Raw genomic sequence first — 19,852 nt, forward strand, 5'->3', positions numbered from 1 at the left:
CTCTGCATTGTCCTAGTAGAGTTTCTCCATGAGGGGGCTCCACACCTACAGCAGACTTCTGCCTGGACATCCAGGCATTTCAATACATCATCTGAAATCTAGGCAGATGTCTCCAAAGCTCAGTTCTTGGCTTCTGTGTACCCACAGGCCCAAGGCCACATGGAAACCAGTAAGGCTTAGGGCATAGACCCTCTGAAGCAACAGCCTAAGTGTTACCTTGACCCCTTTTAGTCACAGCTGAAGCTGAAGTGGCTGGGATGGCAGGGCACCATGTCCAGAGGCTGCACAGAACAGTGGAGCACTGGGATCAGCCCGCAAAAGCATTTATCTTTTCTTAGCTTCCAAGTCTGTGCTGAAAGAGCCTTTCTTGAAGATCTCAGAAATTCCCTGAAGACATGTTCCCCATTGTCTTGGTGATTAACATTCAGCCTCTTGTTATTTATGCAAATTTCTGTAGCCAGCTTGAATTCTTCTCCAGAAAATGGGTTTTCTTTTCCACCCTTGGAATACACACATCACTGCCATTTTCATTTTGTCTGCTGTAGTTAATAGCAGGCTGCAAATTTTCATTTTGTCTGCTGTAATTAATAGGTTGCAAATTTTCCAAACTTTTATTCTCTTCTTCCCTTTTAAACATAAATTCCAATTTCCAATAATCTCTTTGTGAATGCATATGGCTAGATTCTTTTGGAAAAAGCCAGGTCACATCTTGAATACTATGCTGCTTAGAAATTTCTTCTGCCAGCTACCCTAAATAATCTCCCTCATGTTCAAAGTTCCACATATCTTTAGGACAGGGGCAAAATGCTGCCAGTCTCTTTGCTAAAGCAGAGCAAGAGTCACCTTTATTGCACTTGCCACTAAGATCCTCATCTTCATCTGAGACCACCTCAGTATGGACTTCATTGTCTACATTGCTATCAGCATTTCTGGTCAAAACCATTCAAAAAGTCTCTAGGAAGTTTCAAACATGCATTCTTCTTCCTGTCTTCTTTGGAGCCCTCCAAACTGTTACAAACTGTTGGCTGCTACCCAGTTCCAAAGTTGTTTCCACATTTTCAGGTTATTGCTATAGCAGTGCCCCACTACCAGTACCAATTTCCTGTATTAGTTCATTCTCACACTGCTATAAAGATACTGAGTTTGGGTAATTTGTGAAGAAAGGAGATTTGGTTTACTTAAAGTTCTGCATGGCTGTGGAGGCCACAGGAAATTTACAAACATGGTGGAAGGCAAAGGGAAGCAAGGCATGTCTTACATGGTGGCAGGAGAAAGAGAGAGCATGAGGAAACTGGTACTTTTAACCCATCAGATCTCATGAGAACTCCCTCACTCTCAAAAGAACAGAACGAGGGAAAATACATCCAAGATCCAATCACCTCCCATTAGGTTCCTTCCTCAACATGTGGGGATTGCAATTTGAGATGAGATTTGGATGGGGATACACAGCCAAAGAATACTATAAGTTCTGCAGAGTTTATTCATCTTATTATTGAAGATCGTGCAAATATTTTGATTGATAGCTTCGTGAATTGCCCAATAACATTTTAGCAATATAATCTATAGGAATTAAACTTTATTTCTGAGTTATTTTTACTTGTTTTAAATGTGGTAACTTTTTAATTTAGCAAACATTGACAAGTTGAAAACTGCCACCATGAAAAACTGATCATAATCTAGTGTCCCTGCTTAAAAATATAGTTGATTTCCACGTTTCTAGCAACTTCTTTAAAAAACCTGTAATCACAAGGCCACTTACAATTATGAGCTATAACAGAGGCTGATGATTTTTCACAACTACCCATACTTTCCTTTAGTTGCTAAGAGGTCTAGTAACTGAATGTTAGATGCTAGAGAGTTTATTTCTTGAATATATTTTTAGTTGCATTTGGACATGCTATTAATTACAGCACACAAAATGAAAATGACAGTGATGTATATACTCCAAGGCAGATATTTATAAGATAATTGCTTGTTTTCTACTTCCTTTCCTCTCTCTTTGGTACAGGTTGAAATGTGAACTTGATGGTAGGAACAGAGTCACACCTGAGAAATGGGAGATAAGCAAAATGAAATGAATCAGAGTTTCTGTTGTGACTAGCCATATAGACTGTATACCTTGGCCAACTGCCACCATGGACTGTTATATAAGAAATTGACTCAATTCTGTTGTATTTGTACCACTTTATTGTGGGATGTTTTTTTGTTACAACCAAATAATAGTGCACTAACTAATGAGTGATGTAAATGTTAGTTGAATTATGTCACTGGAAATTATATGTGAAAAATGTGATTCTGATCTCTTGCAAATTAAGGAGTTGATGCCTGCATTGAAAATTATTTCTTGCCAAATTTTCACTCTGAGATTTTCCAAGTAGCAGCAACACAAGAAATTTAAAGACTGGAAATTACGAACCTGCTGAAAAGTTAATGTGGATCACTGCTTTAGATGATTTCTTAAATAAAAATACACAGTTTCAAATTAGAGGGTAGAAAGTTTTTTAAAAATAGCAATTAGAGAAGGACAAGGAGTGGTAATGAATTAAATAGGAGGTGATGGTATAATGCCACTATTTAAAATGTTATCCTTAAGTGCACATACAGAGTACCTTCTTGTAAAGCAAAGAAGTTAATATTTGAAAAACAAACAAACAAACAAACAAAAACACCTTCTTCCATAGATATCTAAAGCTCACTATGAGGCATTATTGTTCTGTTTAACGAGGCAGAAGCAAATAATATAAACCTCAGAATAAGTGAATAATTCTAGGCTTAAGAAAACAAATTTGCTGTGTTCACAGTGCATCCCTTGTATAGTTATCACATTAAATCCATCAAATATATTTTTCTGTGCTTAAGATAATTATTGCACATATAATTATCACCCTGAATTAGTGACACACTGAATTTTAAGGAGAAATTGTCTTAAATTTACTAGTGACATGAAAATTATATAATTACTAGATAATCACTAGATAGCTAAAAATGGTCAAATATGTAAATTAAATTAAGAATACAATTTTTAAAGTTTCCCAGGATGCAAAGGAAAAATAATAGCACTATATAGAAATTGTTTAAAATGCTTATTGCCAGAATCAATCATGAATATTCTCAGAGCAATTTGAATTGAATGCCTACCTTAGGATTCAGATTTCAGAGGGATCTTTAGAAAAAGATGATTAGCTAATAATTTAAAAATTAACCACTTCACCAACTATTTCTCCTTCTCCCCACATCACCCCACACACTCATACAACAAAGAAAGAAAGGATACACTTCTCTCATATCCATTAGGTTTGCCATTTATATTTTTTTATTTGTTTAGTTAACCTTATGAAAATATACAAACATGAAAATTATCTTCAATCTATCTGCTCAATCCTCCTGCTGAGAATCTGAAGTGGATAGCTTCCTTACAAGAACCCCAAAGACATGCCTTGTTAAAATATGTGTCTCCAGCTAGAAACACTCTCCAGTAATACTTCTCATTTTTACAAACAATGAATACTGTACACTAGTAAAGGTAGGTGCATTCTCTAAGCTTGGAATCTTTCCTGGAAAGTTATGAGGTGGTAGCAAAAGCTAATGGGGCTGAAGAAGCACTGGTTTCATTTTCAGTAGACACTGTGATGACATTTCTCTTTCCTTTGCAGGTGCTTGTTTCCTTGTACTGCAATCATCAACTCCTCAATGTGAATGGTAGTGAACTTAAATTGCATTCTTCACTCACTTCACCACCAAAATATGACACTATATAGCACTAGAGAATTCCTTTGTCTTTGAGCTGTCATCCAGAGCATGAACTGCTCATATCTGCTGTTAATGTGTGGAAAATTGAAGTGTCAATGCTTCTATAGCACAGGGCATGGAGGGACTGTGGTAGGGACATTAGAGAGAACTGGAAGAGTTCTGCACTATCTGGTATTTATTTTAAATCTATCTAAACAAAATAGGTAAAACAAATTATATAGTGTTTGGGGATAAAGAGAACATGGAATAAGAATTGGTAAATTCCAGGTATTCCTGCTGCAAAAAGCCCTTGCTGGAAAATGAATCCTTTTCTAATACCTCCACTCTTTTCTTTTATGTCAATAATTATTGGACTAAATACATCTGGGTGTTTTTATGTTGTTGTTGTTGTTGTTGTTGTTGTTGTTTGTTTTAAATACATGTTTGGTAGTGTTTTACATAGCATGTGGATCTGTAGGAGACTTGTGAGAACACAAATACTAACCCTAGCATCAAACTCAATCTTCCCTGGCAGTTATTCTTCTGTGCAATGCTTTTGTGCACACTGATCTGCTTTCTCGTGATCCTGCTTTCAGATACAATATGCATATACTTTTTGACTCAGCACAAAAGGCAATGACATTCAAAATTTGTAAATGTTGCTCCTCCCAGGCTGAATGAGCTACTTCTTCACTTCCACATCCTGTCATGCATATTTCTATTGTAATATTGTCACCAAGGGTTGTGATTGTCATTATACTTCGAACTCTCCCTTATTGAATTACAGGTTTCTTTCATTTTTCTAATCTTAAGAAATGAGCCCAAGTGTGTGTCACCTCTGTGTCCTCAACAAGTGTTTATTGAATAATTTAATGAACTACTTACTTTACACATATTAAATTGAAGCTTATATTGATTAAGGGCCTCATAGTTATTAAATTACTTGCAAAGTCAGAATGTTGCACCTACCTCTTAGCCCAAAGGTCTTGTCATTTCAAATTATGTGCACTCAGAGGCAGTTACTTTTTCTTTCCATTTTCTCAGTGTCATCTCAACACCTATTTAGAACTAGGAGTATGTTGACAAAAAAAAAAAAAAAAAAAAAAAAAAAATTAGCTACGGAAGTTTAGTGCACAAAAAGAAACTGCTTAAGCAAACATTTACATTGTTTTTTGTCCCCCAATGATTTTCTACAGCAATTATTTGTAAGTCTGCCCTCACTTGCTCTGTCACATCTGTAAGAACCTGTGTGGGGAAAAGAAGTACAAAATACATCTCTCAGTTTAGTGTCTTACTAGACAGTGTCGAGGTGGACTTTAACTTTGCCCTCATGATGGGAGAAGCCAGGAAACCTGTGAAATGCCTTGAAATAATTTTTGGTGCCAAAGTCTCAAGGAATTAAAATTTGTCAATTTCTCGATCTTTTTTTTTGTTCTGATTTGTAAGAAGATTACAAGAGTATTGAACTTAACGTTGTTTACTTATTTATCTTAAGAGTCTTTCTCAAGGTGGACTAATGGGTAAATTTATGTTTAACCAGTCATAAATATCAGCTTTACAAATAAAGCAATTACGTTCAGCATGAAATAATTTTAGGACAAAAAATAAATATTGAGATTAGTTAGAATATTTATTTATTTTAGATTCATAACAATTGAGGCAGAGACAAAGTAAGCCATTTGACCATAATCATACTGCTAATTAAGGACTAATAATATTTTAGATTTCTGACTTTAAGCGCAAATTTCTTTGCACTAAATTAGCTCCCTCCATAATTTTATAAAACTAAAATTGTTATTCTTTTAAAAAATGTATTTGAGAAAAGCTGAAACTTAATATTGTGTTCATAATATGTCATTATGGAAAATAGAACTATGTTGGTTCTATCTTAAAGTTGGATGAACAACAATTTTTTAATATTTTTCAAAAACAAAGATAAAATAGAATTTATCAAATTATTTTATCTCTGTGATAACTTTTACTTTTGCCATCTAGTCAATTATGATACCTATGCAATTCTATTTGTAATTTACAAATTTGATCTGATCTGCCCCATATGCCAAATTGTTTTGTTTTGTTAGATGTTTTTTTGTAAAGTCTTATTTCAAGTAAACTGCAGATTACACTCCTTTCTCTAAAACATAAAATCTTTTCATATTAGTTTCAATGTTTTGATACAAATTCAGAGTTCTGTGGAGAGTTAAATTTTAAAAAGGAATTATCCATAATTCTATTGTAAAATATACATTGTATTTTTTAAAATTAAGGCAGTGTATTAGATTTGTAGGACTTCCGTAACAAAGTATCATAGACTGGGTAGCTTAAACAACAGATACTCATTATCTCATGGAAGCTGGAAATCTGAATTGGAAGTGTTGGTGGGTTTTTATTTCTTCTGAGGACTCTCCTTGAATTGCAAGTGCCCCTCGTCAGTTTGTCTGTCCTCTGTGTGCAGGCATCCTTGGTATCTCTTTGTGTATCCAAATTTTCTCTTCCTGTAAGGATGCCAATGAGATTGGATTGGGTCTACCCCCAGTGGCCTCCTTTTAATTTAATGATTTCTTTAAAAGTTCTATCTCCAAACACAGACACATTTTAAAGTACATGGGGATAAGGCTTCAACATGTGAATTTTGAAAGGGACTCAATTCATCCCGTAACAGGGAGCTTACATTTCAAACATATTGAAATACACATCTTTCACTGTTATGAAGTCACAATACTGTGGAAAGCTCTCTGGTTTCAAAGTTCTGAGTACTAGACCTATCTTTCTTTAATTGTCTTTGTATATGTCTCAAAATCTTTCTATGGTTTAGTCATCTCACTAGTTAACTAAAAAAAGGGGTGAGGGGGTGGCAAAAGATTCTTAAGTTTCTTCTCACTAAAATCAATGACCCATGATTTTTTTTAGCTTGAAAATGTTCACTTTGATTCCGTATTATCTCTGAAATTTCCCATAATATAAAATAATTAAGTTCAAATTTTTCAAGGTTTCTAGGCTACCTTTTTAAATAAGAATATAACTCTTTCCACTTTGTTGCCTTCAAAGTTTTGCTATCAGGACTGTGTTAAAAATGCAAAATGAATTTTTAACAGAGCATTGACACTTGCATTGTTAATGTGCCTCCAGGCGTGTAATTAGCTGAGAAGTTTAATCTTTTATATTCTAAAGTTTGATCAGAATGCATAAGCTCAGAAAAGCTATAAAGTATTGACCAGCATCTTTGATAACAATATAAAGGAAGTTCTAAGCAGCACTTTGCGTAAATGTAAATGCCCCTTGTTGCTTCTCAATAACTATGTTAAGTATAATAAAATGATTATTTTTTGATTATCAAATAGCAAGAAAGTGTGTAATATGTTTCCTACTTTTGATTTGTTTAGACATTTATTTTTTTTGCGAACACTTAAAGAGTCATGTGTGACTCTCTGATAAATGATTAATTTATTCTATGAACGTTTCATCTTTAACATAGTATATTGCCAATTAAAAGGAGGAAAAGTCTGCTAGGTGACTATAAAAATATAAATATAATGAAGGCTGTTTAAATAAATTAATGTGTTTCTCATTTGTCTATGTTGTGTAAATATTAACACAAAAATTTATTTCTTTACCATATAATAACAGTTATCAGATAGATGAGATAAGGGGAAGGTGTTATGATTGTGCTGGATACTGGTGATTAAAGTTATGGGAACAAAATGAGTAAAGACCAGAAAAATGAACCTCACAGATGAATTGGAAACATATAAAAATAGGGTAACCATATCAGTCAGTAGGTAAGTTTATTTCATGTGGAGAGTATATACATATATACTCTAATTGTTCATCAACTGTTTCTTTCATTAGTTTTATATTCACTCATTGCCCAACACATTCTAGGTGGTAAATCTTGTTGATTAGAAGTTGCATGGGCCTAAGAGGAAAATTGGAGAATTCTATAGTGTCTCTGTGTTAGCAGAAAGCTGAAGATTAGTTCTGGTGTGGTTATATTCATCTAGAAGAGGTAACTTTGGAAGTTTATCAACATATAAAGTATGTTTCATACTTCTCCTAGTGGTAACAGAAGTATGAAAGACCATTCTTGTGGCTGAGATTGTCCTGATATTTGTATTTTTAAAAAATTACAGTGGCAGTTAACTTATACCAAGTGCTCTTCAAATAGCAGCAATCTAGGTATTGACAAGATAATACAATCACCATACCAAAGAAGTTATTTTGCCTTAGTTGGGAACAGAAATGGGAATATAAATGAACAGAAGAGATCTCTCCTATTTCTGTGCCTCCATTTGCACTATACTACATGTATGCGGTATTGTATACATACCACTGGGATGGTGAAGCGCTCACTCAATACGTATGATTTCATGTTTCTCTGTGATTATAGTCTTCTCATTTGGTATTTTGTAAACTTTTTGTGATATGACTTCATATGAGATTAGTGCTTCATATGAGATGAGAAAGATAGATAGGTGTTTATATTGTGCTCGATCTGGGGCAAACAATTTGTAAAGCATGGCATTTGTGAGAATCACATGTGTTTGAGAGTTACAGAACATGTAAACATGTATTATTGTAGGAGCCTCCAGTGTAAGTACTAGGGCTGGGATTCCAGGAAGTGTGAATTATGAAGGGTAGAATGAAAGTCAGGAAGGGAGGGATAGGAGGATGAAGAAAAGGAAAATACAGTAGACAATGTTGATCAGTGGGAAAGGGGCAGGATCATATAAAGACATTCTACCACGATAGAGTGCTTCCATTTTATGCTTAATGAGAGAAAGACTCATTGCAGAAATTTAGTAAGGAAGTGACAATAAAAATCATAGGTAAATAAGACTTTTGGCAAATAATTGACGCTTAGATAATATTGAATGGAGAAAGTATAACACTTGAAAATCAGAACTTATTTTGAGAACATCTGAAAACAGCCAACACCACAGTGATTCCAAAATAAGAGTGAACAGAAAAATCATCTAAGCTTATCTATTAACCATGCCAACTCCAGAGTTCACTTCAGACTTTTAAATTAAATTAACTGGGAATGGTCTTGGGGATTTTTATTTTAGCAAGTACTTTGGGTTACTCTTATATACATATTTTGGCAATACTACTTTACTGGCCCCTCTGAATGTAGGTCAGTGGACTAAATTAGGTATGAAGGGAACTGGGTTTAAAACCTGGCTCTTCCCTAAGAATAGCAATGACAATAATACACAAGTATATCTGTGCACACTTGCATATGTCTATGGAGGTGTGTTGCCTCGAAACCTTTAACGCTATCTTATTTTAGCCTCCCAGAATCCAATGATTAATTCAGGTCAAATAATTTTTTTTTTCCTATTTTAGGAAGGAAACTGAGACTCATAGAAGATAAGTGATTTATTCCAAATCATACACAAAATAAAAGGCAGAAGAACTACCATTATATATATAACATATACAACATATATATAACAGATATATAACATATATACAACATATATACATATAACATATATGTTTATATATATATATATATAAAACATAGCACTAGATAGCCTATTTATAGGACACTAAGAAGATCACTTGATGTTTTTCATTCTCATAAATAACATGATCAGGTCAGACCCGTGGTTTTCAACTGGGGGTGGTTTTGCCCCCAGTGGAACACTTGACAATGTATTTTGGTTATCATAACTTCAGGAGAGGAAGTGCTACTAACATATAGTGAGTACTATATGTTACTTTCTATAGTATTATAGTGAGTACTATACGGAGTCCTACTAACATACACAGTAGTAGGGATGATGCTAAACAATATATAGCACACAGCAGATCCCCCAGCAAAAATTATCTGGATCAAAATGTCAACAGTGCTGAGGTTGAAAAGTCTTGATTCAGATTAAGTACATCCAGAGGTCTTTTCCAGCTCTAAAATTCAATGACTATCAAGTTGCTTATGCATCTAATACAGCAAATAGGATAAATTTGAGAGGGTCAGTGCAATAGGTATTGAATTTCTCCTTTGTCTAAGTACTCTTGATAGTTTATGATCTTTTAATTTCTTTTTATCCTGATATCGCTTTGACTCATTTTTCATCATTTTGTCTCTAAAATATGCTGAAAATATAAAGAAGATATCATGATTCATTGATTTTCTACTATGTGTTAAGCAATTTTCATGTATATTGGATTATTTGATCCTTAAAACAATATTTTCATAGAGACATTATTATTCCCACAGCCGCTTTTGTAGTATAGACAGTTTCATAATATTGGTCTTAGAAATAATGATTTGGTTTTCCTTGGCAAATAAATAAGTTGATTATTCCAGCCCACATATCTTTTAAATTAATGGGTTTGGTTAAACTGTCTGAACCTCAGCACAAACTCATACTGTTCAGCCTCTTCTCTGTGGTGCAAAATGAGACTTTCAGGGAGAAAGGCAGATCAGCATATGTTTCCTGGGGCTCGGCATAAACATAACAGAGAAGCAGAGGAACCTAAAGTACTTAGTTAGGTGTTTTTTTTTTTTTTTTTTTTTTTTGTTTTTTTTTTTTTCTTCTCAACATTGGTAACCATCACTAACACACAAAGGACTTAGTCTGCAAGTGAGAGAAATCAGTAGACTTAGTTTTTCTTTTTTTAAAACACCAAGTATTTTCAACTCCAGTCTTGTCACTAATTAGCTACATGATTCTGGGAAAGTCAATAACTCTTGTTTTCACATTCTTCAACGGTAAGCGGTAAAGGTTAAGTAAAATATTTCTAGCATCCTTTCCAACTTTATAAAGTAAGATTTGCTCTTGTAATCTACTTATTCGGAATTCATTTAAAGAGTCCCATGGTTACTGGGACTTGTAGAATGTAGAAGAAAGTGTGTGTGTTGAGGGGGGTTGGGGGGCGGTGTTCATTTTAATTACCAGCAAGTGGTAAAGAACTTATTTTACGATTAAAAAAATGTAAATGTGACTTCTGATTTTAAATAAACCTCCATTTTTCCAACCTCAATAAAAACATTTTCAAACTTTATAATAATAATTTGAAGTAAAAGTCTTTAAGAAGGGCTAGAGATAAAGATTCATATCTCACAGGAAAATAAGGATGTTGACCTGGAATAGAAATGTTTACTTACACTTGACTCTGCCTTATATTTACATTTTTCATAATACTTCAAAATAACTCAACTCTGTTAAGAACAAAGGAGATACAAATAAGTTATTACTTTGTAGAGCCTTCCCAGCCAGTTCCTCTATAAATACTTGCCAGTTCTCTATTTCGTGCTGATATCGTGAATGTAGTAATATATGTTTCATTAAAATAGAAAACAAAACAACACAACACAAAACACTGGAAGGCTGCATTTTAATGCATAATCCAATAGCCCTTATCTTGATTTGCTATTGCTGACTTAATGGAAAGAAGGTATAATGTGTTGATTAGTTGCATTAGTGCCTCCCAAACCTCCAAATCATGTTCACCTCTGGAACCACAGATTGCAATCTTGTTTGAAAGTAGGGTCTTTGCAGATGTAATTAGTAAAGGATCTTGAGGTGATATTATACTGGATTTATGGTGCACTCTAAAGACAATGACTGATACATTTATAAAAGGAGAAGAGGACAGGGAAACAGAGAAGAAAGACATGCTATGATGAGGGTAGACAGAGATTGAAGTTATGCTACTATGTGCCAAAGAATGTCTGGGACTACCAGAATTTATAAGAGGCAAGAAAAGATACTTCTCTACAGTCTGCAGAGGGAGCATTGTCTTGATAACAGTGATATTTCAGATTTTGATTCTACAGAAGAATGAGAGTATGATAAGTATGAGAGAACAAATTTCCTTGTTTTAAACTTCTCAATTTGCTATACACTGTTATGGAAATCATAGAAAATGAACATAGATTTTGGTATTTGGAAGTGGATTGTTTTTGTATTGAATGATTTGAAATGGAAGGTTCTTTTGAAATCAAGTAATGGGCAGAAGATGCAAAATAGCGGCTCATGATTAAAAAAAAAAAATAGTCTAGTTTCCCTTGAAGAGACTGTTGGTGAAAATATGGACATTGTAGGTACTTCTGTTAAGGCTTCAGAAGGAAGGGCAAAACATGTTATTGGACACTGTTATTAAAAAGAGGATGAATAATAGTAGGTGGAATAGTGTCGCTGCAAAATTCATGTCCAACCACCCCCAGTTTATGATAGATTTGTTGTGGCATTTACAGAAGGACATGGAAAATTTCTCAGAAGGAATAGTTTCTGAGACCTGTGTTATATAGGGTCAAAGAAAACAAAACAAAACAAAACAAAAAAACACCTTGGCTAAATTGTGCACTCCTACTTGGTGAAAAGAAGAACTTGTAAGCAAAGGACTTAAATATTTAACTGATGGTAGTTTCAAGCCAACTGTTGAATGAGTAGCCTGGTTTCTTCTGGCTACTTAGAGCAAAATGTGAGAAAGACAAATAGAAGAAATTGTTAAGCAAAAAAGAATCAGAACATAATGATTTGGAAAATTCTCAGCCTATGTGTTAATCTCAAAATATATTAAAGCATGCTCTGAAGAGAATGCCATGGTATGGTTGGACAAACTTTTACTGGAGGTTTTAGGCATGCAATTTATGGATTCACTACATCATCTCAGCAGAATCCAGAAATGGATATGGAGTTGTACAGGCAGGATCTGGGAAGAATCCTTATATATGACTAATGGCATGGATCCCCTTGACATACATCCACAACCAACAAGGTACTAGAGAATGTTATACCAGTAGAAACTCTGCAAATAGATCATACATAGAGTTTTACCCATACCTGAATTAGATAATATAGTTTGAACTTTTTGAGTTAATAATATTTAGGTAACATTTGGGACGTTGTTAAGACTTTGGGAATTTTGGAGTGGGATGAATGCATTTTTCATGGAGAATTGCTATGAATTTTGGGGAAACAGAGGGTAGACAATGATTAGTTGAATAGTGCCCCCCCAAAATTCATATCCTGCCACCCATTTTGTGGTATTGTGTTATGCCAGTCAGTTGAAATAAGGACACAAGAAATTACCTTAGAAATAATTTCTCAGTTTAGGAAGCTTAATATCACATATCATACTCATTTTTGATAATACTTTGTCCCATTTTACCACCCAAATTTGTGACATTCTCCTCAACCAAAGTAGAATTTAGATCAGCATTTAAGCAGATATGTTATAGAAGTCTACCTTAGTAAAGTTCATGCATGGTGCTAACTTGTTGAGCATTCAACATTCAGTATGGTCTCAAGAGAGCATGTATAAACATTGTCTAGAATGTAATCAAACAGATAAAGTTACCCAGGACCAAACTCAACCTTTTGGTTGAAGCTAGAAAAAACAAAAGACAAAAAACAAACAAACAAACAAACAAACAAACAAAAAACAGCCGGGCGTGGTGGTTCACACCTGTAATCCCAAAACTTTGAAAGGCTGAGAATGGCAGATCACCTGAGGTCAGGAGTTCAAGACTAGCCTGGCCAATATGGCAAAACCCTGTCTCTACTAAAAGTACAAAAATTACCCAGGCGTGGTGGCGGGTGCCTGTAATCCCAGCTTCTCTGGAGGCTGAGGCAGGAGAATTGCCTGAACCCAGGAGGCAGAGGTTGCAGTGAGCCAAGATCACTCCACTGCACTCCAGCCTGGGAGACAAGGTGAGGCTCTGTCTCAAAATAAATAAATAAATAAATAAATAAATAAATAAATAAATAAATAAATAAAATTAAAACACAGTTAACACAAGATTCATAAAATATAGTTTATTGTACATTATACTTAATAATTGGTAACTTTTTATCGTTTACGTTGTTGTTTTTGTTCATATATTAACTGCAAGCAACCTGAAATCTTTTTAAAGTCCTAACTTAAAATTATCCATTAGAAGGATGGGATAATTTTAAGTTAGGACTTCTTGGCTACATTTGCAGAGATTTTCCTGGTTTGTAGACTACACACAGAAGGAAGCCTTAGTTTTCCTATGTGGTCATGAAAAGCAAAATCACCTGCCTTCATTGAGCACATATTCTCTTAATTTTTTTATATGTATTTAAGAAATAAGTAAATTAAGAAATTCTTTTTTTTTCTGTAATATTGCTTTCTTTCTACTTTTCCTGGTGGTTAAAGGAAGTTTAAAAATATATTTTCTTCTTACTTCCTGCAGAACAACTACGGGGGCTGTTCTGGGACAAAAAAAAAATAGTGAAATTGATTTGAGAAAGAGTTAATATAAAGAACAGTATATGGTATAGATAATATACAAGCTAATACGAAAGACGAGTAGATGGTATATAACCTGTACTATGAATCATTACCCCGAGCACACTGATAACAGAGTACATTTCCTTATTAGTTTAAGGACTATTGGTATCACTAAAAATCAGAAAATCTTGAGTGTTTGCCTTAAATTATCAATAAAATATAAGATAACCTATTATCATGGTAGCTCTGTATTTTGCTTTGATTTGGCATAAAAGAAACAAGTATTTAGGTAAATTATGCAATATATATTTGATAAATATATTTCAATATTCTATTCCATTTTCAATTTATTCCTCAGATTAAAGTGTAAACAAATATGAAATCTGTTATGGGCAGAAGAAATAAAGTGAATCATGAATAATAGCATGCATATTTAGTTCTTTATCTCAAATATTATGATATCTCTCTTCGATCACAGTTTTTTGCCCTTATCCCCCTCACTCCAATGCTTATTGACTATGAGGTATTTTAATGACTCATCTTTATAGAGGGTAGAGGTTGAGAAGACAAAATTTGTTATTACAAATACATAGCTCTTCCTGAACAGCTCGAAGAAAACCAAAAGCTTATTACCGTATTCTCAAACCAAGCAAAATCAGGAACATTGCAAATTTTAAATATGATTTATTAAACCACTTGTTCACACATTTTGATATATTAATAGTATTATATAAAAGATGGAGTAATGCAGATATATAATATCGAGATGATTTGTATCTATATGTGAGTGTATAGATATAGATAGATAGATAGATAGATAGATAGATAGATAGATAGATATGCAGAGAGAAACAGAGAGAGAGAGAGAGATCTATGTCTTCATGGCCTGTGGACAGGAGAGTCAGAGTTAGTGTTGGTGAAGGTAACTGGAAATGGAAAAGAGGAGAAGAGAATATCTCTGATTTCATGGCCCCACTTTTTTCCTCTTAAAGCTTTGAATTGTCAATTAGTTTAATTTTGTTTTGAAGGTATATTCTTAATGGAAATAAATATTCCAACCCTGATGGTATCTGTACTAGTATCTATAAGTACTTACTTCTATGATGTCAATGTAAAAAATAGATATCTTTCCATGATTAGTATTGTTTTACTGAATTTTGGTTCTTAAAGCTATGAAATATTTATTAGGTGGCTGAGTTGATACTCTAATTGTGCATAATGAGGTGGACACAAGATAGTTTTGAAATCTCTAAGCAAGAGCATTTAGTGCAAACATAACTTTATTTTGATGTTTGTATTATTTTGAGTTATTTGTGTTTGCATAAATCTTAAAAGCTTATGCATATACACATACATGCATGCATAACAGACACAAAAAACACACATGCATATATATACCCACACAAATATGCACAAATATGCACCTAGCAGAACACAAACATAAACCTCAAGATGCTATAGATTTTGTCATTTAGTTGGTGAGCAGATTTGCAAAAAATACTGTGTATCCCTATCTGAACATGTTATTTCCTCCCAAACTATACAAGTTTACAAAATTTAATAAGGGATTATTGAGAAGTCTGGTCTCAGATGTGTGAAGGCTTCTATAAACTGAAGCACTCTTCTTTATTTTACTGAAGTTCATCTGGTTATTTAGACATTACTTTGGACAGTTTTTACATCCTTTCAGTTTAGTTGTTTACCAAAATTAGGAAAATTTGAAATTATATGACTTAACAATCATACTTGTATTTTGTCAACCTGGTTCATGAGCATGCTCAAAATGTCTTGTGCCTTTAAAACAGATCTGAAACACTACATTCTTAAAATAAACTCTTCAAAGTGTTTGTAAAAGCTCAGCCATTAATGTGAATTATTTTAAATTAATAAACACACTATAAATTTAAGTATGTGATTACCTCCATTTTAATTTATATTCTAGCAACTACCTTGGTTGAAACTCAATTACATGATATTCATTGGAACTTAACATAAGTCTTCCATCTAATGCAGCAAAAGTATTCCATATAAAGTCCACTGACAAAATGCAGCTAGCATGATTTGGAGGTCAAGTTGTCCTGCAATTTTTAGCAAACAAAATTATACCTCGGTTAACACAACTGAGAAGTGCTGGATATGTTCTAAATACAGGAGATGATATATCCATGATGAAAATTTTTTATTTATAAATTATGAAATAAAATAAAACTAAACCCAAACCAAGAAAGCATTTATGTGTTCAACAATGATATATCAGGAAATTTTGACATAATACCAGTAAATTAGATACGTTTTAGATTGGATGAATTTAAAGAAATATGTGTGTATATGCATATATGCATATATGCATGAAGCACACACCTGCATATATAATATATGTTTATATATATATTTATATTTACATATTTTGATAAATATTTTGAGCTATTTTTTCTTATAGAGTTGTTTTTGTTTTTAATGAAAAATTCAACTATTTAAAAACTATAACCAAACTCTTAGTGATATATAGCCAGCTTTGTGAAAGTGCATTTAGCTCTTAATAAAATGTTGCTTCTTAAAAAGATAAGCAAAATCAACAAACTGTAAGACAGTCTAAGAAATAAAGAGAGAAGACACAAACAATGTTACAAATGAGAAAGAAGATATTATAGCTGATACCATAAAAAGACAAAGGTTTATTAGAAACTATTATGAACAATTATATGGCCACAAATTAGAAAACTGGGAGGAAATGGATTAGTTGCTGGACACATATAACCCACCCATCTTGAACCAAGAAGAATTAGAAAACGTGAACAGACTAATAATGAGTACCAACTTTAAATCAGTAATGAAAACCATCCCAAAAAAGAAAGAATTAACAATTCTTCTCAAATAGTCCAAAAACTTGATAAGAAAAATATTCTTCCTAATTTATTCTATGAGGCCAACCTGTACCTGAAATCAAAACCAGAAGATAAAATGGCTCACTAGATGCAGTCACTAGTAATATCTGCCACTGAGAGAACAGTACATTGGGAAGACTTGCACACTTCAAGCAGATCTTTGAAGGGAAGGAATCAAGAGTAGACACAGGGAGGATGCAGATGTTAGGCTGATTGGGGAGGAAGTTGGGAAACCTGCATGGGGCTATAAGCAATGAGACAAGTTCCTGGACCCAAGAGATTCCTGGAAAATGGGTGAGTTGAACAGGTGAGGAAGGGCCCATTTCTGATATGGACTTTGGAAATCTTGGCAGCAGGAGACACCATGACCTCCCCGGACACTTAAGTTGGCAGGGAGAGCTGTTTAGAAAGGTGGTAAGGGCAGGACTCCACCCTCAGCAGAGCCCACAGGATTTGGTGTGGGAACATCTGTATTGGAGTACAGCCGGGGATGCCCAAACCTCAAGCCTTAGATTGTTCCTATAGGAGACTTTAGCCTTGGAGTGACTATTGGAACTGGACAGAGCAAGGTGATCTTGACTGTGAGAATGAGTCTTTCTGTTTTGAGCACCTCCCTGTCTGTTGGCTTCTCTCAGGGCCCCAGCCTGGCCATATCTGCTTGCAGTTCATCCTTGGATGCCCAGTGAGAGTGCTTCCTGGGGGACCTCATCATAGAAGCTTCATTGGCAGAGACCACACCTTACTGTCTAAGAGCTTCAGGAGAGTGATCCCCACTGACACACATCAGTTTACCTGCAAACTTACCCCAATGCAGTCTCCCTCACAGTGCAGGCATGAACTTGCCCATGGCTACCCCTCCAAAGCTTTGATGGCACACGTACAGGTGGACCTTGTCTCCACTCCCCTGCTAGCATGTGTGTGAGCACACTTCCTGACACCAGAGTCCCCATGATGATGCATGGACACCCAGTCACAATGCCATTGCTGGAACCAACATGCACACGCTGTTGCATCCTTACCACATGCCATACTGCCACTGCTGCCAGTGTAAAGCTGTCCACAGATGCTGGCAACCTGGTACTCTATGGGCTTCCACTGCTGCTGGTATAAACACATGCACAGAGGGTGGAAGCCCTATGCCTGCCAGCACCCTGCCACTGCTGCTGCCAGTGCAGGTATGAGTGCAAGCATGGACACTGGCAACCCTGGCCCAGCCAGTGCCCTATCCCTTCCACACCACTGTCACTGGTGTAAGTGTGCACAGGAACACTGCAGCCTCACCCTTGCCAGGACCCCACCCCAGCTGACACATGTGACACATGTGCGACTGTTCATGTTGCTGCAGCTGCTGGCACAAGGAAGCAAGCAAAGATCCCATTGCCACTGCCTCAAAAAACAAAACAAAACAAAAAACAAAACAAAACAAAACAAAAACATTTTGGTTGGCACCACTTATTGGAATGCTGTGGCCAGTGTACCAGGAACACCATGAGCCCCCCAGCACAGCATATTCCTAAACTCAAGGGGCCAGAGAAAAAAGACGGAGGCCAAGTATCACCACCCTACCCCCACCTCAAGTTAGAGCACACAGCCCACGAGTAGCAAGCTGAGTGCTTGTCCCCTAAAATTTTCTGGAAATGAAACCAGTTTGCTGAATCCATCTATACCACAAACCTTAAAAGGCATCAAAGAATGTAAAAGCAAAAATCCCATTGAAGGGATAGCAACTTTAAAACATTGAAGGAACACCAGCCTTCACAGATTAGAAAGAACCAGTGGAAGAATTCTGGAAACTCAAAAAGTCAGAGCTCAGCTCCAAATGACTGCAGTAATTCTCCAGCAAAGGTTCCTCACCAGGCTGAAATGACAGAAATAGAATTCAGATTACAGCTAGAAACAAAGATCATCAAGATTCAGAAGGAAGTTGAAACCAAATTCAAGAAATCTAATGAATACAATACAATGATGCAGGAGATGAAACAACATTTTAAGAGAGAAGCAAATTGATCTGATTGGGCTGAAAAAATTACTTCAAAATTTTAAAATCCAGCCGGGCGCGGTGGCTCAAGCCTGTAATCCCAGCACTTTGGGAGGCCGAGACGGGCGGATCACGAGGTCAGGAGATCAAGACCATCCTGGCTAACACGGTGAAACCCCGTCTCTACTAAAAAATACAAAAAACTAGCCGGGCGAGGTGGCAGGCGCCTGTAGTCCCAGCTACTCGGGAGGCTGAGGCAGGAGAATGGTGTAAACTCGGGCGGCGGAGCTTGCAGTGAGCTGAGATCTGGCCACTGCACTCCAGCTTGGGCGACAGAGCGAGACTCCGTTTCAAAAAAAAAAAAATTTTTTTTAAATCCAATTCCGAGTATTAACAGCAGAATGGACTCGGCTGAGGAAAGAATCTCAAGGCTCAAAGACTGGACCTCTTAAATAATTCAATCAGATAAAATGAAGAAAAATAATAAAGACAAATATACAAAGCCTCTGAAAAATATGGGATGAGTGAGTTTAGTTAAAGAAATCAAATCTATAATTCATTGGTGTCCCTGAAAGAGAGGGAGAGAAAGCAAGCAACTTGGAAAACAGATTTGAAGATATTGTCCATGTAAATTGTCCCAATCTCATTAGAAAGGTCAATATTCAAACTGAATAAATGCAAAGAAACCTTGTGAGATACTGTATAAGACAATCATTCCAAAGGTACACAGTCATCACATTCTTCAAGGTCTAAATGAAAGAATATATGTTAAACGTAGCTACAGAAAAGGGGCAGGTTATGTAAAAATAAACCACATCAGGCAAACAGCAGACATTTTAGCAGAAACCCTACAAGCCAGAAGAAATTGGGTGCCTATATTCAGCATTCTTAAGAAAAGAAATTCCAACTAAGAATTTCATAACTAGCCAAACTAACTTAATAAACAAAGGAGAAATAAGATCCTTTTCAAGCAAAATGCTAAGGGAATTTGTTACCATTAGGCCTGATTTACAAGAAGTCCTTAAAGGAGTGCTAAATGTGGAAAGGAAAG

At 35.2% G+C, this 19,852-nt stretch overlaps 1 long non-coding RNA gene across 1 annotated transcript; it reads right to left on the reverse strand.

Annotated features, from left to right (window-relative positions):
• Nucleotides 1–1,871: 1,871 nt before the first annotated feature.
• On the reverse strand, nt 1,872–17,757 carry LOC139362166 (uncharacterized). The gene is made up of 3 exons (XR_011620522.1): nt 17,628–17,757; nt 4,699–4,797; nt 1,872–2,046 (listed from the first exon to the last, which is right to left on the reverse strand). It is a non-coding gene; the product is annotated as an uncharacterized lncRNA (long non-coding RNA).
• Nucleotides 17,758–19,852: the final 2,095 nt, after the last annotated feature.

The sequence above is a fragment of the Macaca nemestrina genome, chromosome 3 (genome assembly GCF_043159975.1).
Source record: "Macaca nemestrina isolate mMacNem1 chromosome 3, mMacNem.hap1, whole genome shotgun sequence".
In the NCBI taxonomy this organism is placed as follows: Eukaryota; Metazoa; Chordata; class Mammalia; order Primates; family Cercopithecidae; genus Macaca; species Macaca nemestrina.